The 24,728-nt window shown below is 42.9% G+C and overlaps 1 protein-coding gene across 3 annotated transcripts in view; it reads left to right on the top strand.

Annotated features, from left to right (window-relative positions):
* Positions 1-24,728, top strand: part of KANK1 (KN motif and ankyrin repeat domains 1) — a 132,248-nt gene that overhangs the window by 16,209 nt on the left and 91,311 nt on the right. For 2 of the 3 annotated variants that reach the window (XM_087742153.1, XM_087742154.1), the window contains exon 2: positions 16,768-16,901. The gene's annotated coding sequence lies outside the window, so the exon portion shown is untranslated. Of the gene's footprint in view, positions 1-7,825; positions 7,892-16,767; positions 16,902-24,728 lie in introns of those variants that run through there. The other variant, XM_087742152.1, reaches the window with a different exon arrangement.

Below are 24,728 nucleotides of genomic sequence, written 5' to 3'. Positions count from 1 at the left end.
GGTTTGGAAATAAGACCAGGTGTGCCAGTAGTTGCATGCAGATGGGCAGGAGAAGGTCTTCTAGCTTATCTCCTGATACCACTCTTAAACCAGGAAACAAGCTTCCAGTGTTGGCAGTGACTTGTCTCTTTGCCTCCTCTTCTGCCTCTGTTTCTGAAAGACAGTTGCATGGCACTTGGCACTGCCTCAGCCTTTGGAGGCTTTGTGAGGCTGTGAAGATATGACTTCACCCCTGCATGGCTCTCTGGCACGCTTGTGCCAATGGCAGGGCTTAGGAGCACTCATTGCACAATGCAAATATGTGGTAGGGTAAGACCCTTGGGCAGGACTTTGCAGCATGCACAGCTTGTGTGTGTGTTTGTAAATATTTTATTGGAAATACCACGCTGTGGAAGAAAGTGAGAGAAGGGGCGAGATCCTGTGCTTGGGATTCTCTCTTTCGCTGGCAGGCAGGTGGGGTGTTGCTGTAGGGGCAGGTGTGTACGTGCCCGTGCAGGCAGCAGTGCTGGTGGGAGAAGCGTGAGCTGCAGGCACAGATGGAGGTGGTTGGAGGCTGTGCACTGTGAGCAAACGAAGCTGAATGAGGTTGTGTTGGTGCCTGGGAGGAAGGTGTGGTGGTGGCAGGGGGTCAGGGTGGAAGGCAGTGAGGTGCTGGCTGGATAACATCACCTTTCAGCAGCTGTTTGAGCAAAGCTTGCTGGGGGATGCTGCCTTTTGTCCATGCCAGGACATAGCTCTGGATGACTATTCAAGACAGCAGTCCCAGTATTTATGAAGGTCTGACACCTTGTCTTCAATATGTAGGAAAAGGGTGATTTTTTTTTCTTTAAAAAATACTTCATTTGGGTGAAATACACCCAAAACTGAAGTTTTTCCCCTGTTCTCTGTTTGAAGCACCGTGTTTGTTAGTCACCCTGAAGTAATTCCCATCCCCGTACATGCACACACACCCTTTCTGGGCAGGAGGGCCAGGCCCCGCTCTCCAGAAGCGGATGGGTCATGTGCTGCATGGTGGTCCAGCTCTCTACCATCTGCCGGTATTTATCAGGTATCTGCAGGTGCCTGAGTGGGCAGAACCTTCCCTTGAGAGGACACCTCTTCTTGACTCGCAGCTTAGTCTCTTCATGCACGGAAATCTGGGATGGCAACAAGACCACAGGCCTGCTCTGCCGCCTGCAGAGCCTTTGGGGATGTGAAAGGCTTGTGCTCCAGGACTGCCTAGTTGCAAGCAGGTGGGGTTTGTGCTCTGGAGAGTGGGGAAGAAGATTGCTGGTACATGGTGAACTCTGGGCTATTGAGTTGGTATTTGTATGGTACACCTGAGGGCAAAGTCGTAAGGAGTGGATAGTGTCAGGATGCCTGACTGATAGGAGCAGAGTTGGATTGAGGCACACAGAAAAGACTTGAATTGAGCTGTTAATCAGTAACAAACTGAATCATCCTGAAACAGCTTTCGATGCCAAGTAGAGATGTACACAGTATAAAAGGAAGGAATGTGCACAAGTGTGGTTATTCCGAGTAGGGAAGGACTCGCCCTGGCTTTTACACTTGAAAAAGGACGTTTTATTGCTTTTGAGAAGGAGTTACAGGGTTTAGTAGGAAATGTGTCCCTATGCATTTTGTTCTCTGTCCCATTCTTCAGATCTGATAGCAGTGGTGTGAAATGCTCAGTAATCACCCAGAGGATAGCTGTGTAATTCCTGCTTACCCAGTCTGGGTTCTGGCCACCAGCATTCCTGATCCAGCCTGTCTGCACCGGCAGGGTCCTCTGGCTGACCTCTTCTAGGTTACCTGCCCAAAGAAGGGCTTGAAGCCAGTCAGTTCGTCAGAGAGGAGCTTGTACATGGGAACTGATTAACCTACAGTAGTGTATCCTACAGTGGAGGATTTCTGATTTAAAAAGAAAAAAAAACCAAAACAAACAGTATTCCCATTGTTTGCCCAGAGCAAAATCTGGTATGTTTAAGAAAGTATCTGGTCCTTGACATTTCCATTCTTTTGCTGTTGGCTCTGAATTGCACACCTGAGATTGAACTGCAGGTGTCTTCAGATTCAAACCAAGTAAAACATTCTTGCTTCTCAGATTTCAATGAAATTTGTGTGCTGTGGTAAGGCCAGAAACTATAATCCTTTTTTTCAGGGGAAGATATGTGGCTGAGATTGCTGGGTAGGTAGAAAGAAAAGCAGTTTCAGGATGGGGACAAAGGAATGGGAAACTGATGTGAGAAAACACAGCTGGCTAGGCCGCACATCTGCTGTGCATTCAGCATGCACTCTGTGTGCCCAGGAGGTGATAACACAGTAAAAAAAATCCTTTCCGTTGTCTGTGTTTGTCCCGTTGGCCTGTTGCTCACTTGTACCCATGCAGTGTGAAGAGGTGGTCTTGGTGCTCCCATTTTGCCCTGGGTAGAGGCAGGTAGTGAAGAGAAATAGTGTTGGGAGCATTTAAACGTAACTAGAAAAGGGTGATTGATAAGATTAGAGGTACTTTGGGTGTTGCACAAGTTTATAGCTTGTCCTGCCTCATCAAAAAAACAAAATACTAATTTAAATAACTCCATGCTTTGTGTCCTAGCTAAAATGAGGGACATCACAGTCATAAATAGAGTGAGAAGGATGAAAGTTGTTTGGATTATTGAGCTTTTGTGCCTGTAGGTGGATTTGTTCTTCAAAGTTTTAATGATTGTGATGTCCCTTTGGCACTCCAAAAGGCTAGAGCTGAGCTGCAGGTGTTTCAGATGATACTTGACTTACGGCTGTATCTGCCTACTGACAGCCAGGAGTTTAACTCTTGATGTTGGGACTTCTCCTCTTGTTTGTATTGTGATAGTACTAGCTGAGCAGCCTTGCTAGGCAAACAGACTATTGCTGGTCGCAGAAAGCTTGAGTATGCTGAAATCTCTTTGTGGGGTCCATTAGTGTTTTTCCATTATTCCTTCTGTCTGACTCATCTCTTGTCTTAGTGCTATTTCTAAATAGCTTTTTCTAGCCTTTGATCCAGGTTAATTGAGCATCTAAGACAACAGGGTCCTGCTCCCTTAGCTTTAAAGTGCTTTAGCTCCCTGTGTCTTAAACTGGCATGTCACCTGCACTCTGCATTCTGGTCCTGCCCTTAGAGCCAAGACATTTCTACCCTGTTGCAACTTATCAGAGATAGTTTATTTTGGGGAAACTTGTTCACCTAAGAGATGATGCGAGGACTCTTCCTCATGTAAAGTCATCCTTTTGAAAGCATCTATGCCTGTGGCATGCTGACCTCTCATCAAAATTGCTGCGCAACATAGGTTGGTGCTCTGAAAATTAACCAGGCTTAAAATAATGTAGGCAAGAGTGATGCTGCTTTTCTTTCATCTTTTCTCACTGCTGATAGGGAAAATGTTACAAACTGATCTTGAGATGTTTTAATGGCATTTTCCAGAATGAATCAAGCCTCTTCTTAAAATGCTATCAAGTGCTTGTTCCTAGATAAGCAGGCACTTTGCAGCTATAAGCATTGCAGTGCCTGGGTGAGGAGGAATTAATTAGCAGACTTCTTGCTAGCTGGTGTCCTCTTTCATTCTTCTCAGATTGCAAAGGGTAAGAATGAGGAGAAAAAACTCGTCTGATGATCTCTTTTCATGGATTGATCCTGGCCATCCTGAGGCTATTGATGCCAAGCATGCTGAGTGGGGTTCAGTTTAAATTTTCACTGGCTGTTCTCATGGAGCCCAGGGCCTTTGCAGAGCAGGGCAGTGTCCGTCACCTCCTCGCCTGCCCAGGCATCTCCCTTCCCCTGGAGCAGTCCCTGCCGGTCACCCTGCTGAGAGAGAGGCGCTGTGGGAGGAGGCCACGGCCTCTTTGGCACAAACAGCAAGAACCAGCATTGTCACTGCAGGCTTCAGGTTTGCTTGTGCGCCTCAGGTTCCACCAAGGATTTACTGTCATGTGGCTCAAGGGGAAAAAACCCCAACACCTTTCCCCCAAACCCCCCCCCTCTCTGCCTAGCACTTCACTGTCGGAGCAAGAAGTAGCCTTTCTCTCAGCTTCATTTTGTTCATTAACCATTGCTCTAAGAAAGCAGTTTTTTATTTGTTACTGTTTTGATAGGGTATGGGTATTTTTTGAGATTAAAACATGGAAGTAAATCTGTAAACTTGCAAAAATGAAATTTCTGCAACTACCTTGAAAAGAAAAAATTTTCACTTACAGTTGTGTAGAAACTGTTTTGGGGCAGTCTTAGAGTGTATATATAGACTCTCCCTTTCTCCCCTGAAACTTGTTGGTCCTGTTGTTGCAGAAGGCTTTTGTTGATAGTACAGATATATTAGCACTGTAGCAGGACACATACAAGCTGCTACTCTTGACCCCTGAGGTTTCTGTGGAAGGTCACAATGGAGAGGCTGGAATTCCTGCGGTAATCACACTGAAGCGGAATACCCATGCTGGTTTTCCCAAAAGATTAACAGAATGATACTGCATGGCTTTGAAACATGATCTCAGAGCATCTAGCTCTTCAGGACAGTTTCTTTCATGTTTAACATATGCATGGATTTTGTCTATTTTTAAACCACGTAATTATTACTCATTGGAATAAAATGTCAATGATAGTTTATCGCACTGGTTGTCTTCTGCTGCCTTTGTCTCACCAGACACTTTCAGTGCCCTCCTGTGGAGTAGCAGTGAAGAGGAAGCCTTTGTCTTCCTGGTTTTGTGAAGGGAATGTTTTGGGGTGACTAAGCTGCACCTATTATGCGGTTGCTGAAATGTACAGTAAGGTACAGCTTCTCTACAGGTTCGAAAAATAAACAAATACATTAAAAAATTGCCCACTGGTTAGGCTTCATAGTTGCAATTCTGCAGGATTCTTTGCAGTCTAAGCTGAAGGTGCTGACATGGCTGTTTTAGGACTTTGGGAAAAGCATCCCAGAGAGAGCTGTGAGCCTTTCCCTCCTTACAACTTGGCTCACACAGCAAGTAGCTCCTTGGCTCCAATCCAGCCATGCTGTGAAATGTGGTATGAAAGTATCTGCTGCATTGTGAGCAACTGGTTTATTAATTATGGGCCCTGGCATGGTCAACACAGCTGGCAGCTTTTGTAGATGCCCGTGTTTCATACAGTATCTGTGGTTTTCTTTATGCTCTTGGTCTGCGGTGGTGTCCAGAGTACACCAGGATGGCTTGGCATTGTCCGAGGTACTGGGTGCTCAGTGCACTTCCAAACTGGACTGCACCTCCAGGGAAAAGATCAACATACCTGATTCTCACTGCTGTTTTCTGCCCAGAGCAGTCTAGTCTCCAATCCTTCTGGAAACAGTCTCTTGTTATTAATGATACAAGGCACTTTGTTCCTTTCTCTCAGAAGTTAAGCACTGATAAGGAGGATTGGAAAACTTGTGTATGCACCTGAATTTCCCCACCTCCCTCTTCCCCCAAACCCTCGTGTATCTATAGACAAGCTATAGATTACAGCATTTTTTTGGATGGAAGCCCTCTATAATATTGTTTTCTTTATGTCACTGTTGATGAAAGTGTCATGAAGACAGTCACTGTAGGGCAGAGGGGGAGGTGTTCGCATTGCTAGTGGGTACTCCAGATGTTTATGTGATGTGCCTAAGCTTGCAGTGGAATACAAAATATTTGTGAAAGGCCCCCAGGTCTATCCAGGGATAAGCTATTTGTCTAGGTTTTCTGAACAAAGCAGGAGAAAGAGCTTAGCTGACAAGCCCTAATTAACTCTGTGCTCTAAACTCTTTCCCAGGATAATGACTTGGGGAAGGTTGTTATCAAACCACTTCTAAATTGAAATCTTAAAACTATAGTGTTGACTTTTCCCTTCTCTTGTGTTTACTGGAAAAGCAAATACTGGAAAAGACTTGAGAAATTCCTGCTCTTACATAGTGACAATTAAATGATTCCAAGCAGGGTTTGATGCAAACTCAGATCTTTGCTCTGTAGCAGTTTCTGTGCTGAAATGCACATCAATTTTCCTCTCTTTTCACCACAAACCACTCTTGTTTGACTTAAAGTATTTTCATCACATAGCCCAGATATTCCGAATAGATACTTTAGGTAAGGCTTAAGAGGGTTGCTCTGTCATCTTTTAATTGATTTTTAGGTTATATGGAAGAGGGAGAGGAACTTCAAAATGATGCCCACAGTTTTCAGAAGTCTAAGAGTGTGCAAGATTTAATCTCTGAATAAACCACTATTTGTAAAAGCAGGTTTAAACTAACAAAAAAAAAAATCTCCAGCAAGTTCTGATTATATTGTCTTAATAACTTGACACTGACCAATTTTCATATCTTGAGATTTCAGATATATGTGGAAAAAGTTTGCTCTTTTTACTTTTTTTCTATGGTCATCATGGCAACTCAGGTTCCCTGACATATATGGTTATCTGGCATAAAGGAGAAACACAGAACTCGGAAACTGCGAAATCTGACTTACGTGTATCGAGAGGTACTTCACTATATGCATTGCCACAATATTCAAAGGTTTTGAAAATATATAATGAAGGGGAAGAGATGGAGGGAGTTGGGCCACTTGAAGTACAAACCAGGAGAACTATTCTAGAATTTTTCATGTATCTCTGCTGGATCAGTGTTCCAGATGCATGCATTGTCCCTAGTGCATGGGGAATTAGCTGAAATAAATACTGTGTGTTCCACATGTATTTGTGGCAAGCACCAGGAATGAAATGGGCTGGATCAATAACGCTGGAAGTGTTTCATTTTGGAAAGGGGACAAGCAAGTTAGTTGCCCAGAACAGTAACATGTGGATGTTGGTATCAAAATAAGTTGAGGGGCAACTAGGATCACAGTGAGCAACTATAGATGTTGCTGCATCTCACTTGGTCAGGAGTGTGGCTAGGTCTTGAGTTTGAGGAATAGGAGAACTTAATGTAACAGGAGAAGACTGTAGTTAGGGATGTGTACACAGTTCTTCTGTCTTTGGGAACCACATTTGCTCCTTGTTACGAAAAAATTGCATTTTGTGTTGTATTCTAGCCTTAAAAGTTTTGAAAGTGGTGTGTATTCCGCTAGGCTCCAGCTGTGAATATTGGCTTGCGGTGTTTCATTGTCTTCTGGTTCTGCCACCCAAAACTCAAAAGGTGAACGGCTACATACAGAGAACGCTCTGTATGCTTGGTGCGAAGGGGATATTGCCGTAAGCGTAAGCAGCTGTGATGTGAGCTGGGGTTGCCGGTTGAGCTAGGAGGAAGCATGGCCTCTTCTTTTCAATCATCTGCCCCGTTTGTCCTTCCAGGGCTGTTTTCAAGCTCACCAGCCCTATGGATGGACTGCTTATGCTAAAGCTCCTTGGGGTGATGGAGGCACGTGGTTGTGCTGAGGAGCAGGCAGGCACCGCACAGGTGTGTGAGAGGCATCACCATGTGGGAACTGGTGGATGATGAGTGACGGGATGCGGCTGGTGCCCTGGCAGGCATCCTCAGAAGTGCTGCATGAATGGGTGCGTGGGGTCGGGGGAGAACAAAGTGACACTATGTTGTCAGTGGTGGGGAAGAAAGCTGAAAACCCCTGGTATAGCCCAGTGTTGTCTGGGCTTTGAGCTGGCAGCACTGTCGTTGTATCTTTGTAAGATATGCACAGTTTAAGTCCAAAGAAAATGTCTCTTGCCCTAAAAAATTTTGTTCGCTCAGGGCCTTGTGAAAAATTTTCTTAATTGACGGTTTGCACATAATCTAAGCCTGGAGTGTCAGTGTGACTTTTCCATTCATATTTGTTCACGGATGAAAGAATGTGTGGCAAATACCCAGCATAATTATGCATGTTTCTAATGTTTCAGCTTGTATAATACCGCCCACCTTCCCAGAGAGGTCAAGTTACTGTTTCAGGCATTGCAGTTCAATGATGTACGTGTGCTAGAGAGAAACGGTGGACTAACAGCCCTGTAAGTTCAGTCTTTTTTTTTTTTGGCTTTTTCATGAAATAGTGAAATCTGATCTGGTTTGTGTCACCGAGCAGGTTATATATCTAAATGGGAGAGTACTTGTGGCTTGAAGTGGTGATTTGTTTTTGAATGTCAGTACTTTAATGTCGAGGAAGTAGAAGAGTGTGTGTATATGTGTGCGTGAGAAATCCCTCCGTCGGTATCTCTTTCTGGTGGGCAAACTGCTGCAACAACGCGGATAGTCCTGCACAAATCAAAATCTGCTAGGTAGAAGCCATGGCGGGACGACAATTAAGTTGGCGATTTTTCATCCGCAGTGACCCTGAGTACCCGCAAGCAGGCTGAGCCTTCGCTCTGAGGTGATAAAGCAGTGTTGCAAAGCTTGTGCTGGCTTTTTCATCTGCTTTTCCACTCTGTCCTCTCCCTCCCCCGCCTTCTGCTGGCTGCGCTTGCAAATGAGAGTCTGCAACTTTTCAGGCAGAATCGGTTGAGGTCGCTTTTCTCTGTGACCTTGATGTTTTATGGACTGTGTGCGTAGAGGGGATTTCTGCAATTTTATATTATTATTTTGGCGGTTCGAGGGAAACATATGTTGAAGATCACCCTGTTCACATATGTTTCCCCCAGTCTAGTTTGAGAGATTATGTTGTTAGATTACAACCTTAATGTCTGTGAGTGGGAGCCTGAAAATCCAGTGTTTCGTGTGTATATGTATATAGTGCGTGTGTATATATATACATATACACAAACACTCGTGTGTATGCGTGTGTGTGTATGTTACTATTATTGTAATGACAGTCTCCCTGCCTATCTTTTGGCCGAAGGGACAGGAATATTGCCATTTGTGTATGCCTTCTTTTGTGGAATTTCTAGTCTGTGACCTTGCTAAATATGCTAGCTGTGATAACAATTTCAATAGAGAAGATCATCCTGACCAGCACCATATGTCTCATGCTTGTCCTCCCCTTGCTAATCTTTCTCGCTTAGGCTAGGACCAGCTACTCTGCTGCTTCATTTCTGAGGGACACAGACAAATGTGTTAGTGTGATAGGGCTTGAAATGAAATTGGGGAAAGCTGTTCTCTTAAGAGCTAGTGGTGGGACTCTGGAGAATAATCTGTCCTTCCCTTTGGAGGCCGCATGCTTGTTTGCTTTATTTTCCTGGTCACTGAATCCCTGGAAATGCTCATTTTTGTCCACCACTCCTTGTCCAAAATGAATCACCGTGTCTAGAACATGGTACTCTTGAAGGTTTAAGGACATACAGGGGTTATTCTGGATTAGTTTGCTTCACAGGAGGTGAATTCAGAATGACTTTATTTTTAGCTTTTGTTTTTCAAGATATAGATTCAGAACATCTGATGAGACAGCTGTCATACTTTTTTCTTTTTTTCCCTTTTGCACAAGGGAAACAGCATTGCTATGACAGTAGCCCTCACTTATATGTGACTATGTTTACACTTCTGAGTATTCCTCTTGTTATAGCCTGCTGTAGTGAGGAACATACTACCCAATAGCACTGTGCAGCTTAGGATTCATCAATTCATTGCATTTTCAAAGCTTTAGGCTGAAAATATGATAGCGGCTTATTCTCATCTTGGTTCAGTACCAGAAATTTCTCAGAGCTATTACAGGAGCATGTGGTGGGTGTTGAGGGTCATTCACAAACGCTGCTGGATTTTGGAGGCTGGTCTACAGAAGTCCTTCCAAAAATCCTATGCCTTAGGAATATAAGCTCTGGAATATCACTAGGGAGATGGTGGTAAGATCTGTTTGAAAATCCCAAAGGCACCTAGGCACCATGCATATAGAAAGCCTGCACTGCAAAGCCAAGTGACCTTTGCCTTGGTGCCAGAGGAGCACGTGAGTCCTGTTGTCTTTTTCCTTCCAACTTGAAGCCTCGGCATGTGTCCCAAAGTAATGGGAGCTTCAGCCTAGATACGGAGATGGATATGGATTCCCTAAGATGCAGGTTCTTGGCGTGGTTCTAGAGCATATCAACTGCCTATTTTGTTGTTGTTATCTACAGCTGTGTTACACTCATGAAGATACGTAGTGATGCTTGGCAGGTGGGGAATGTTTTCATTTTCTATGAGGATGGGGAAATAGCACAAAGAAAGAGCAGAGTTTTTACAGAGGTTTGCTTTTGTCACTTGAAATCCAGCAGTTAAGAATTTTTGGGGCCCATCAAGGTTAGTAGTGTTTCTGAGCTGCTGTTTCTGGAGATAATGGCAATCAGTTCCGTATCTTTAACTTAATTTTGAAGGTGAAGATTGCTTGATGAAGTGTCTTCTTCCTTTTAAAAGCTGGCAGGCCCCTTTCCCTCCCTTCTTCTGCTTGCCCAGCTTGGATGGGACCAGAGGAGTAAGCAGGTGGCTCTCATCAGGAGCAGTCTGTGTCTATGCACCTGTGTCCCACAGGCAGTTGAGAGGCCATCTGACCTAGGAACCAGGCAAGCAAGATAGTGTTTTATGGTCCCTTTCAGTTTCATTCTCCACCTTCCCAGTTCCTTTTCATTGCAAGACAAAAGGATGACCTTCATGCCCTTTCCTAATCTCTGCTCTCCTTAAGGAAGCAAGCACAGATTTATCACATGTGTTGTTGCTTGTGAGAGGTGTTTCATGATATGATAGTATAAACAAGCAAAGGATATAAGTGGATAAAGGAAGTATTACAGGATATAACTGAGTATTGAGAAAGATTAAATGAAGATGATCTGTAGCTGAGGGTCTTCCCAGTTTTCCTTCTTGCTTGAACCACTTTTAAGTAACTTCACACCAGTGCTTCAGTTGTGACACCCCCTTCTCCCTCCATTCGTTGCATAACGTCAAATATCTCAGCTAAACTGGCCTTGTAAAGCCCATCCTGCTTTAGAGCCCTAGGAATTACATTATGTTTTTAAATCTGGGCTGAGTTTTGGTAACTTAGCCTTGCAGACAGAGAACAAAGAATTAGATCTGGCTGCAAAAGGGGACATGTGAAAAAGAAGAGTAAAAAATCCCTATAAACAAAACTTGGGTGTGCTAAGGACTTCCCCTCCTCTTACTCTCTGACATGAGTCCCTATATAGGGTTGATGAAGTCCATGAGCAGTGACTTCCCTGTGGATGGGATAATAGGCAGCACTGGGTGAGCTCTGGCACTGCAAGTGAATCTTTATCTCTGGCAGCGGTGTCAGTCATCAGAGTGGGTATTCGTGCCGGTTCTTTTCAGGAGTTTGCCCATGCGTGGTTAAAGCTTCGACTGCTGTCTGTCAGGTGAAGATCTCCATTGCAGTGGTGGTTGTGTCACAGCACTGTTTGTCCTGCCAAGCAAAGATCTCCACTCAGAAAGCCCATGGCAAACTCCACAGTTTGTATAGGGAGGGTGCTGGAGGACAGAGTGGGACATATATCTGGCCTCTGAGGGCACAGGGAATGGTGAGTCAGTCTCACCTGACCTGACAGCTAAAAGTGTTAAGATTCAGCACATCTGTTTGTATGGCTTGCTGGGTTTTACTGTTTTGTCACAATCTTGGCCAGTTTTTGTTGGTTGGAGACTGAAGTGTTTACCTAGATTGTCACTTTTACTGTGTCCAATTCACAAACACTCAGCCTTTGGGTCAAAAAAAACCCCAAACCTAAATGTTTTGAAGGAGACAGCCTTTTATTAGTCAGTCTCTAACTTATATGTGCACCACGTGCCTGTGAAAAAAGTGTTGCTGGTTTTTTAAGCGATCAGGTAGCAAATGTGTATTTTATGACACCTTTCCATTTTTCATGATCTGATGTACTTTGGGTCTAAGTGTGAGAACTGCTGCTTTAACACCTACTTATCAAATGCAATTTAATTTCTCATAAATTAACGATTATGCTTTTTATAGTGGTGTAGGATTTGTATTCATCCGTGCTGGACCTGGCAGACATATTTGAGTACCTGTCCACTCTGGGAGCATGGTTTTGATGCTTCAAGGCTTTTGATAAAGGCTGAAGTCTTGAAAAGCCTCAAGAGGGTTTTGATGCTGCTTATTTCATGTGGTTTCTCCCAGTCTCAGTGCAGCGCACTTCATACTAGAGTAACAGTTGTCTCTGTGCTTTTGCCGCAATGAACAGCCTACTTGTTGAAACCAGTCACTGGTTTCTGACCGCTGTAGTGCAAACTCTGGACCAAGGTGAACCTGCCCTTTCTCGCGCTCTGACCTCTGCAAAGGGACTGAAACGTGAGAAGCCAGCCTTGCCCGCCAGGTTCTAGCTGAGCTGCTGTATCCTATTTACCAGCAATGTGAGTCCCCTTGCTAACTCATGCATAAATTCATGGGGCTGTGCTTTGCAGAAGGTCTGCATTTCTTGAGAGAGGCCATGCGAACAGGATTGTCTTGAAAATGCCTCATTTTTAGATGTGGATTGCTGGGGAGGAAAAAGAGGGGACTGGACAGGGGCTGTTCAGACTCTGAAATTGCCTGTTCTGCTTGGCAGTAGAACACTTTTCCCTGACTTTGGCTTGTTTGTGCCACAGCGAATGACCCTTCTGTGTCTTCCCATCCTGTGTTGTTGGGCAGGCTACGAGGCTACGTTCTGCTGCAGGTTGTATCGCATGTCAGACGTTCCCCTTCCCTCTTGCTCTCTGGCTGCTCAAAAAACAGTTCCTATTTGGACAGGCACTTCAAGCTACTGCTGAGTACATTATTCCCTATGGCACGTGTTTTAACAAGTCACAAGAAGCTCAAAGTCCATTTGCAGTACGTGAAGAGCTGGTCTCTGTACCAAGAGGTGGCATCAGGTACAGCAGATAAGGTGTTCTGGCTTTAGCCCAAGACTTGTTTTATCACCTGAATGTTGAAAGGAAAGTTGCTTTGGCAACAATTTAACTTTTTTTAATGTGCTAACAACCACAGCATTATCTGCTATTTAGAACCTACTAACTGGCGAACATTTACACTAGCACTACAGGGTCTCTCCTTGCTCTGCTTTGAGACCAGCTGAGAAATTAAGATGTTGTGGGGTGAATTGCTGCAGGTGATTGGCAGGCAATCACCATTATCACTACACATAGGTCCTCTGGGATGCTCTCCTGGACCATCTCTGCTGGGTGGGACCAAGACGACTGTCCATACATACACCCTCTCACGTTCCTCTTCCTAGCAGCCTACAATCCTCGGTCATACTGGTTGATTATTTGACTGTTTGTTAAGAATTAGTGCAATGTACAGCTCGGTATTGTCTGCTGTAGGTCACAGGCTTAAATAAAAGAGTTGTATGACAGCTTCCGAGAGGAAGCACCCCTCCATGGGGGGTTCATCTTTGGTGTAAGACTTCTTTCATGTGAAAGAGACTGCTCTGTGTGTGTGTGACCAAATGGCACGATACATCGGCATGGGGAGATTCCCGAAGTAGCAGAGTAGTCGTGTTACTGTGGCACCCTGCCCAGATTAATTAGTGTCTCTGCAGGGTTAATTAGCATGGTGCTTTGTGCCATGCAGACATAGCCTTAGTTATTTCCTTTAGCAATTACAAGAACTTATGCCAGTGAGGTGTACCAAGATTGAATATTGCTTTTGACTACTTAAAGGCTTTCTATCCAAAAATTTAGAACATATTCACCAAGAAATAGTGTATTTACCACTGGAAATGTTGCCTTCAAATTCCAATTTATTTTAAAATAATGTCTCCTTCCCAAGCAAGAATGTAACTACCCTTCTGGTGCTATGCAGTGCATCTTTAACTGACTTTGAAATGTTTGACACGACATCTGAGGCATATCTCAATAAGTTATCCAGGCATGTCCTTGCAGTTGAAGGGGCTGGTGTTTTTTCAGGCCAGCATAAATTCCTGTTTAGATAAGTGAATCTGGCTGCTGGAGGGAGGTGCATGTGTTGGAGGAGTGTGTGGGAGGAGGTGTTGAACAATATTAAAATGGAAAAGAGGAGAAGATGGAATACGTGTGTCACCCGCCTGTGGAGAGCTTGTCAAGCTAGAGTACGCTGTGAAGTATGTAGACTTTCCGTGAAAAATTGGTGAAACCATGTCTTTGGAAATTTAAGAAATAGCTGTTGCATAGCAAGCTTTGTTTAAACATAAAATGTTATCAAGGTTAAAGCTTCCTGTAAAAATGACAACTTTATCAGCAAATGTGCTCCCTTTGTATATGTAATATCTCTGCTTAACTGTTTTACTGTATTTGTTTTCATTTCTGCTTTTCTTTGCTTATACTTAGCACTCTGCTAATCACCAAGTCAGTTTTCTGCCTGGGAATCAATTTAGATTGCCATTTGTGAGACAGTTTAGAAGAATAATTACTTTTTGGTATGAGATACGTAAATCCATTTTATACAGATTCAAATTTTGCTTAGTGTTACATATATTTTTTTAAATCCCCATTGTATCATAATATTTTCTAATGTTTGGTGTTTTTGTTAATACCTGTTAGGTGTGGTTTGTTCTCACCTTAAGGGAAAAAAATGGGCGTGCAACATAATGTTTTTTGTTTTGGTTGGGCTTGGATGTGTAGGAGTCAGATGATTGTGTATGCTTGTATACTGTGATTTGTTTGGGGTAAAAAGCAAAACTGAAGCATTCTTTCCATCTGGTGTGGAAAAGGGTAAGGTATGCGATAAATTTTAGCTCCCAAAGGATTTCTGACTTTTGTTCAGTCCTCTTTGAGAAAGACGAGCAACTCCCACAAAGTTGTCACTAGTTCATCTTGGAGCTCAAGCTGCGTCCTAGTCCTGGCCTTCGGTGTTGCACAGTTACTGTGCTTCCAAACTGATCTGGATCAGGTGTGGGCATAAACACTCCCTTCAGCTGAATTACACAGAGTACCTGGTGTAGAGTTTATGCTAGCTGTGGGACAACGTGCAAAGGTGAAATCTGTTGGAGCAAAATTAACCCATGAGAAATACCTGAATGATCTTCACGCCATGTCATGAGGACATGGCATGCTGGGTATGGTAGTAGGGGTTTGAAAGTCAGTTTTGTTATGTCCTCGAACAGTGGTCCAGGATATGTAACTATCGACTGAACAACTTGGAAGATAAAGGCTGAAGTCTTGAAATATTCAGAATTTTTACAGAAAACTGCTGTAACGCTTTATACAGAAGTGTAGAGCAGGAGGTTATATAGAAATATGATGGATGTGGTACTACTTCTTATCTGTGAATATATAGCTCCAAGGATATAATTTGTTTTCTATCATCTCAAGTTTCCTAATGCATTACAGTTTTTAATATTATGTAAACGGGGATACTTGTAATCATCTTGGAATGCACTCCCATTGAAATGCAAGAAAAGCATTTTTGGGGTATCATGAACAGCTAACATGCAATGTAAACAAGTTCATATTTTACATGAATAGCTGAAAGTACAACAAAATGTATTGGAGAAGTGTTAGAGGGGAGAAGAAATTGACTCCCATTACTGTGGGGTAACCTAAGAGTACTCAGTACTATTTTAAAGCTCACCTAAGCTTGGGACTTTTGGATATCAGGTCTTGTAACAGATGTTACATTTATGGTTTATCTTTCAAGTGAGTAAGGTCTCCTGCTTAATCCCCCCTCTGCTACTCCCACAGACAGCCCCTTGTCCTTTCCCTTCAAATGCTACTTGTTATTTTAGTTTACAAGACAATTAACCCTTAGGAGGCTGTTTTAGGGATTTGTAAACAGTGTAGGATTAGAACAATATATATATGTAGGTATACTGGTCTGAGACATGCTTTCAGTGCCAGTTTATTTATTAATTTTTAAGAAAAACGCTTTAATTCTTACTTGGAATGATTCCCTTGTACTCCATTAAGCCCACAACTCTCTAGTTTTACAGACTGGGACAATGATTGCTGCGTGTTTTCATGCCAAAGCTTTAGGGAAGTACTTAATTAAAACCTGGATGATAAGAAGTGTCTTTTCCCTGAAAATAATCTTCAAAACTCTCTTGAGTAAGAGATAGATAGATATAGATAAATCGTTCTGCCGTCCCATCCCTCCCTAGCTGTCTAATGTCCCAGCAGCGTTGTTGTGCAATGATTCAACATCAGTACAGCCTCAGGGTGTAGCTGACTTGGACTGTACCTGTGAGTGATTGTGAGGTGGGATGTCTTGGTGCGAAGAACGGTGTCTCTCTATGTGTGTGCCTGTGGCTTTGGGAAGCTTGCTCTTTTGGGGGATTAGACATGCCAAGTGAGTTGGAACTGAAAAACGAGTGCCTAAACCTTGGTAACAGAATATCTTAGCTGAATTGCTGTGGAGGAAGAGACCTGTCTTATGTGCTGTAGTGGTGCAGGCATGAACTTAGCTGCAGTTGGAGTGTCTTTAGTCAGTAAGGGTTTAGCATATGTGAGTCCTCGCAAGATCAGAATTTTTTAAAAAGTCTGTTGAGGGAAATGAGACAAACAAGTCTGTAGATCTCTCTCCTCTTACTGCAGTCTGTAAAATACTTCTATGTGTCTTTCATGTACACCAACATCCTGGCTTATACAGTGCTACTGCTTAGCTCGTGGGCTTCTACTGCATTTCCCAGTTCAAACTAGTACCAGGTTACCTTTCTTAAACGCTTACTGTTGTGTTTCTGTAACTGGCATGGCTGGTGTATCCTGACATGCCTGGAGCTTTGGTTCTGTGCATTCACATGGACTGTTGTTTGAACAGACAATTTCAACTAGGAAGGCAGTGCAGGGTGACATATCTATTGCAAGACGTGCTTTCTTTCCAGGGTGCTGTAACCAAAATATTGCTTCTGCATTTCACCGCGGAAGCAAGAAATAACTTAGCCTTTCCTATTTGTGATTGTTGGTAATTTCATTATTGTTTAGCACCATGGCTTTACCAGGCATCAGCTGTTTTAAACAGGTCATATGTTGCCCAACATGTACAATGACTAATTGGCGCTTTTCATTTCTCTTCTTGTAGGATGACTCTCAGGAACCTGAATGCGCTGTCAAATGCTGAAGCATTGAACTAGCTGAATCCTCTGCATTATTTCTGATGTTTAAGAAGGCCTAAAGGGAAGTAGAGGACTGGCACTTCTGTTGCAATGTTTTAAGGTAAGATGTGACTTCTTTTGCAGGGGGCAGAGGGAAGAGAATAGATGTGGTCCCACAGATTGTCTCAGCCCCCCCCTCTGGCTCTGTAATAAACCATACTAACATGAACTCTTAGACTGGACCCGACTATCAGTATTTGTTAGCTATGACTCAATTCACTGACTTCAATAAGGTAAAAATTGATGCAATGAAGAAACAACTTGTTTTTTTTTTTCTAAATCACCAATTCTACACTTTTAAGTGCTTGTATACCTTTCCATTAGAATGCCTTAATCCTTCATCTGCGTATTATTCATGTTTTACTAGTAAAAAGGTTTAGTCTTCAGTCCCTGTGGGATGTCAGGCTGAGACAAATTCTTCACCAGGAAAAATATAGGTAAGAAGCTAAATGCAACTGTAGCTGGAAGAGTGACCATTCTGCTTTGACTAGAGATGACTGCTGTCGTTTTCATTAATTAATTAATTACCTATATTTTGTACCCATCTTTTGGATTCCTAGCTGGATTGTCTGCTGCACTGTAGTGCTGCTGCTGCTTTTTCTCAGCAGCGCAGTACACCAGCCACAGACCAGGCCAACAGAGGGTACATTTGTGCAATGCTCGGTGCACACCATGGCCTTCTCTTCCTGCAGAGTCATTTCGGTGACCAGGGACTCGGTGTAAGCACCGCAGCCGGGCAGGGCTGTATAGAAATGTTGCTGTACAAAGACACAAATCAGGTTAAGAGCAACACCAAAGGGAGGGCCTGAATTAAATCTGTAATAAAAGAAATCCACATGGGTAATCCCCATGTAAATGCTCTCTTTGTTGCTGACTCCTGGATTCCCTCAGGTTTGACAGCTGCTATTTGAAGTGGCAGCTGACTGCTATTTTTATTTACTTTTGGTGGCTGTCACTGCCCACCTTGTTATGTGTGCTGCAGGTTTGGATGAGAGCTAAGACACACCTAAAACTGAACTCATCTCTTGAAGAGCAAAGATTTAGTCTCTTGGTCATTCTGACTACTTAGGATAGCTCACTGCAGATTAACTTGTCTTGTGCTGCTTTTACTGCTTTAATCAGAGTGAAACTAAGTGGTGGGGGACATCTTGTTTGGCTTTTGAGTGCGGAGTAAATCTTGTGCTTACAGACGTGGCCTTGAATTACCGACAGCTGTTGGGACAGGTAGAGGGCTACTGAATCTAGTGATCCCAAAGATGCAGGGGCACCAGCTGTCTTTCCCAAACTGCAAAACTCAGTAAGTGTGGAAGAGCAGATTGCCTGCCTTCCTTCATTACTCTCTGAACTTGCCATTTAGATGGGGTGTGTGCGTGTGTGTGTGCACATGCATGCACCCAGACTCCACTGACTCTCCCTTTGGCTCTCTTGCGCAAAACTCAGTTCAGAGAGGGGGCAGAGGGTGCTGCAATGCACCTGTGGCAAGCTGCCATGACCGGGAAGCCTGCCTGCACTTTCCACTGCAGACCTCATGCCAGCACATTTCAAATCGGCCCTGGGCTCCTGCTCGTGGAGTGGTGCCTGTCCCTCCTTGCAGGATGCTGTTCTTCACTTGGGCATACCAGGGCTTTCGCTCTTCTAGAGCTCCTTCTTTTCACCAGGAAAAGCATTTGTAGGTGAATTTTGTCTTTTCTGGTGACAGAGAAGTGCTTTGTACAGGAGTTGGGGGAAAGCAGCCACAGCTGCTTCTGGGCCCCAAGGCAGGGCTGTAGCTGGCAGGGAGGAGAAATGCTTAAGGAAACTTATCACTGTGACTAGGCTTGTCCCAGTTCCTGTGTGGCTGTGTGCCACAGCCATGTCCTGGCTATAGAAGCGTGCACCCTCAGCCATGCATGGGCTTCTAAGTGAAGGAAATGTGGATATATGCATAGAGGGACTCTCAGATTGCCCTTGCAGGTCAACAGACCTGGACTGCCCGGTGCACTGCGGCAGGTGTCAGTAAACTAGTGTAGTCACGGCCTGGATGTCTGGCGGGGTGCATGGGTGGCTGTGCAAGGTACGGGGTGGGTGAAGAGGGGAGGAGGCTGTAAGGAAACGCATGCGGACAGAGAGGAAGAGTACAATTGCAGAAAGGCTGGACAACGCAGAACAGACTGCTGTCAGGGAGCCAAAGTAGTGATGATTGCTGACTGTCTGGTGGCTCCTCAGAAAGCATGGGAGCACCATGTACAGTTGCTAAGAAATGGACAGTAAAGGCAGCTCCTATGTCAGCGCTCATCACAAGGCTGTGGCTACGGAGAGGAGCAAGATGAAGAGATGGGCTTCTCAGATGCTCTGAATTTAAGTACTCTTCATGTTATATACATACATATATACATATATACACATACATATCTTCTTTGCATATCCTTACACCAAGTGCCATGGCAAACTGTCCCGCTGTATATTAGAGTAGTGCTGGGCTGTAACTTGGTGTTACAGAGGACAGGAAAGTACAGGCATTAATGTCAATAGCCATCACTATATAGAGGTACTACAAATTAAATGTCGGTACACTAGGGCTACTAATTTAGCAAGTCTTTGGAGAAGTGGGCTCAATTTTTCTTCGTAAAATACAGTGTTTGAAGATCATGTGTGCCCATGATTGCATGTAACACAATAGCATTTCATTGTGCTCAAGACATTTTGCATTTGTACAGATAACTGCTAACTTCGAAATACTAACGTGACCACCTCAGTGCTTTTTGCCTGTGAGTTACAAAGCCAGCATCCCACTGGAGTGACATGCTCCATGGAGAGGGCCCAAGAGCATTTGGTGTGCTTCTGAACTTCACCAAATGTGATCCCTGTGCAGGTCATGAAAGCAGTGAGCTTCTAATTGGATAACAGACTTCGGCAATGTGAGATGAGCAACGGACTTATTAAAATTAATTTCCATTTATAAAGCCACAGTTGCGTCAGTGGGATTGTCTGGGGTTTCTCAAAGCTGTGTCCTGCAGCGTTGATTTAGCCAAGGGGTTTACTGCAGTATCATCAGACTTCAAAACAGCATTTTCACTTTTCACAGCAGAAACTCAACCTATTAAATGCAAAAAAACCCCAACCAACCCTCTGAATAAAACCTTGCACTTCTGACAGGTTAAAATACAAATACCCAGCAGTTGCTTTCCTTAAGCTATAGGTTTTTTTAGGCTTCTGCTTATCTTGAAAATCTTAAAAAAGATTTTACAGAAAACATGACTAGATCTCAGTACAACTGCATCTGGGATAGTTTCTGCCTGTAGGACAGAGCAGACAGGTTCTGCTTTCACAGGGGCGAAGCAGCTTCACCAAAGGCTGGGGGTTGGTTGCTCTGGCACAGCAATGTAGTGAGAAGATTTAGTCAAGTCTGGCTCTTCACTTTCTGAATTTTCAGGGTTTGCTGGAGCAGTTAAATCAGAGTGTTACACACTGATTAGTTGGCTTCAGAGGTCTATGAGATACTTGCATCTGCAAAGGGGATCTGATTTTTGACAAAGCATGCCTGTTCTAAGTGAAGTTAAACTTTGGTATACAGTAGTATACACCTTAACTAGAAAATGGAAGGTGTCTGCAAATCCAAATACCACCAATACCAAATACCAAGTGGGTTTTTTTCCTCTCCACACCTGCATGATAAACGCAGTCACATTTTTTTTATTTGGCCAGATATTTCCACTTGACCAACTTAGAGCAGATGTGACTTAAGTCCTGTCTCTTGCATCCTTCCTGCTCTTAGCTGTGGTTGTGCTTAAATATGCCACAAAGCTATCAAGCTGCCCAGCCATGCTGTGCTACATCCTCCACCTTCCCACATTGTATGAAAGTAGTTTTTTCCAGGCAGGGATGTCATCTTGTCTGTGCCAGTTACCAGAGAGACCTGGAGGGTCCCGCATTAAGTGGTGCTCTGGTTATAAAAAGGCCGTCACAAATCCCATACTTGCCAATATTTTTTTTAGAGGGAAGCTGGGCAGCGCAACTGTAAAAGGAACAGCAATAGAAGTCTGCAGTGTGACCCAAACCCACCTCCTGGTGGTGGTGCCATCCATGTTGTGGCTGGTTACACCTGACTCCACACCTGAAATCCAGCTAGTGAGGACCCAGCTAGCGAGGACCCAGGTGGAGGACCCAGGTGGCACGTTGGCCACTGCCAGAGCAGAGCCTGGATAAAACTGTTGGATGCACAGACCTGGCATCTGCATCCTTTTGCTGCTGGTGGCCAGCTTGTGTGCTCCAAGTTCCTTGATGCTTTCTTGTGTTCCAGGCATTCAAGTGCTGGGACTGCTGTGGTAGGAAGAGGTGGACTGACCGAAAGCGACCAACTTGTGCCATACCACCTCTTCGTTAATTTGGCCTGTGGAAGGGACCCCACCTCTCACATATTTACTGGTGCTGTAAATGTTGCTGAGGAGATTTCAGTATGATAACTAGTTCTTTATCTTGATGAAAGCCTTATGTGTGCTTTTCTGATTTATACGACTTGTGAAGGATTAAAAAATAAGTCTGTTAATCTTTGGAGCTATCTAAATATAAACAAAACCTGTCAAAACCATCTTTGGTTTTTAGCTCTTTTGGTGCCAGAACCTGACCTGTTCAGCACCTCTCAGGATTTTCTGAGACTGACAATCAATTTCTAGTGTAGAAAAATAAATTATCTTGCTTCATGTTTTAATCTTAAATCTGGGGTTTTGAGTTGTTGCATGTATATATATATTTTTTTTCCTTTTTGCTATTTCTCTACATGTAAGGCACAAGAGTAACTCATCTCTCCTTCTGCTAAATGTACTTCTACTTTTTCAAAGGAGATGCTTTGTCCACTAGGAACTGTGGCTCAGCATGCTAATAAAACTCACTTTATGCCTTTAAAATGTTTATTCAAAGTGGCCTGGCTGGCTTACAGTAGCTGTGTGGGTGGACTGTCCTTGAATTTTGTAGACTTAATTTAGTACTACACAATACACAGTGATGGAAAACAGCTATAAATTGTCTGTGCGCAGCCATGCATTATTGATAAAGGGTAGAATAAGCTCTACAATTTCTTTATTTGATGTTGTTAGTGCAACAGCTGCTTGATTTGTTAAGACTTTTTTTCCCCTATTGGCAGTAAAATAGCTCTTCATTTTGAACTCTGAATTTCCTCCTGAATTTTGATTTGTGTGGGGGAGAAAACTTGCTTTTTCTCCAGTGCTACTAAATCTAATGGAAATGTTTCCACAGAGTAGAAACAAGCTTCGTTTCTGGAAGAGCTAAGCAAACAGTAAGTTTGACTGTATGCAGAAGACAGGACTCTTTTAGTTGTCACAAATATTTAGAAATGGAAAATGGAGCATAAAGTGTCATACTACGTTTAAAAAAAAAATCCTTTAATATACATGATTTAGCATATACTTAGAGAAAATGCTTTACAGTGAGTTAGGTGTGCTTTGTAATTTCAGTGTTCCTTCAAAGCTTATGAAAAAATCTCAACAGTCTTAAATCTGTCATACTTTTTTCTCCTGTTGACACTTATGATGAGTAGAGAGTCTACTGAATATAATTTGCATATAAAACTGTGCTGTAAACTAAACGGTTCTTTCCCTGTAGTTGAACAAAGGTACAATGAGTTGCTCAACACTGGAAATTAATAAATAAGTAAAAAAATAAAACTTGCCAGCAAAACTATCAAAGGCTTAGTCTTCCCAACAAACGTCCAACACTGAAACTTCTTTTTAAGCTATAATTTCTGGAATGGTAGCTTCCCACAGGTTGTTATTCTATTAGAGGCAGAGAGAATATACAATTTGTGGAAAGCAAATATTGTATTTGAGCATGGAATTGTTTATTTCCCTCTTTTATGTGTATGCATACATATCCTTTGGTAGGAGCGTTCCAGACCTCTACAGATTTTTTTTTCCTTTGTAAAAGTGTTAGGGTAGTGAAAAGTATATAGTTGATCTTCATGAGCTATACTGATGTTTATAATGGTTTCTTCTATTCCATGGAGAATTGCTGTGTATTAGTTTAACTTTCCATATATTTACAGTCTTTTAAAGTAAGTAATGAAGTAATTAACCTGGTTGTGTAGTTTCAATCAGGAGGCAGGAAAAACTAACGCGGAAAGGACTAACATGATTGACAGAGGCTTGCTGGAGATTTACATTGAAAATAACTCATTCTTCAAAACTTTTTCATTTTCTGATGGAAATTGTGGGGTAAATCAAATACAGTGGCTATGAATGATTAAAATGCGAAAGTTATGAATTCTTACTGACTTTGTAAATCTCTAACTCCTTCACTGCTAATATAAAATCATTTATCTTAAAGGGGTCTTGGCGCTGTGAGGATTTAAAGGAAAGCTTCAACATCTTGAAGACTATTTTGATATTCAACATCATGAATTTTGTGGCTCGCTTGATGCATGGAAAGCTGTTGTGGAAGGGGAACAGAAGGTTTTCTATAGGCCATCTGATAGGTCTGTGATAATTCACTTGGTTGATCAAAGTGGCAAATTTCCCAGTAGCTGAAATGTTTATCCAATTCAGATGTAATACAGGCAACTAAAAATTCTGTGCTGGTTGAAGAGGATACATTTAATTTTATCTTACAGAAAATACAAACAATTAGACATTGACGTTCCTGTGATTTTGTTTTTGGAACAAGTGTGCAGCTGTTTGTGTTTTCATACAGAAGGGCAGACTTCAGCCATATTACTACAATTCTGGCTTTGTTACAACCTTCTTCTATTCAGACAGTTTTGGAGTATGAGTGTGTGTGTCTAATTTTTTCTGAAACAAGTATACTTCGGTAGAGAAATACAATTTTGAAAATTCCTTGTTCCTGATCTTTGTTTAAAAGAGCATCTCTCACTGACGTTGTTAGTGGCTGCTGTAATGAGAAACTGTAAGATAAGGAAACATCGCAAAGTACAGTGGGGATGGATTCTCCTTCTCTGCATCTGTGCACTCTCCACAGGCAGTGCATGGATGAAGTTACTCCGACCTCTTCATTTACCCCCCAGAAGTCAATCAGAAGTAGTCCAGCAAACACAAAAGAGCTTTAACGAATTTGACATTTCTTAATTTCTTCATGCTAACAAAACATGCCGTAGTCCCAAAAGGTCAAGTGACTTTCAGAAAGTTACCTAGATTAAAAATCTACTGTGCAAGTGACCTGAATGTTGCTTGCTACCATCCCAAATTCTTTACCCTTGGGAAAGCAATTGTGGAGGAGGCCTTGAGAGTGGGATGGATGAGGTGGTAAGAAATCAGCTTCACATGACTGATCTCTGCAGGCCATACTCAAAATGCAGGGACACCTGCAGCAAAATCTTTTTCCTATCCCATATAAGTATGGCTTTTAAAAATATGAGGAAAAGAAATGGAACAAAATTAATGTTTAGTTGTAATCATATAGAGCTCGGGTGTTGCAGGAATGCCATGATGCAAAAGGACCGGAAAGTAGCTGATTTAAAAATAAATAAATAATTTCATTTTCCCAAGGGAAAACACGAGAGACTTTTCCTAGCAGTCAGTATAAATGCAAAGTGGTAGGGGAGCAGTGAGGCAGGTGGGCTTGGCTTGTGAACAAAAGTTATCTGACAACCTTTCATTTTTAAAGAACCAATTTTAAGGTGGTATTTCCAGTTCCTTTTCTACTGTGTTAAAATATGATGTTTTTTTTTTTTTTTTCTTCTAGGGTAGGAATTGGGGGGGGGCATCCTTCGATTATTTTTGAAAGGTACTGCCTAAAATATTCTCTTTCTGAAAGCATAGGGCAGGAGGGTAAAATGTGTGCGGTTGCATCCATCCCCACCCAGGTGTAATGCCAAGTGCTTTGTCTCTGACAAGTTGCAGCATGCCCTATTATAAGGCAAAGAAAACTCCTGTTCTTTCTG

This window comes from Nipponia nippon, unplaced genomic scaffold (assembly GCF_047370975.1).
Source record: "Nipponia nippon isolate SJK-2023a ecotype South Korea unplaced genomic scaffold, ASM4737097v1 scaffold_8, whole genome shotgun sequence".
Lineage (NCBI taxonomy): Eukaryota > Metazoa > Chordata > Aves > Pelecaniformes > Threskiornithidae > Nipponia > Nipponia nippon.
This window is presented reverse-complemented; position numbering and strand designations above follow the sequence as displayed.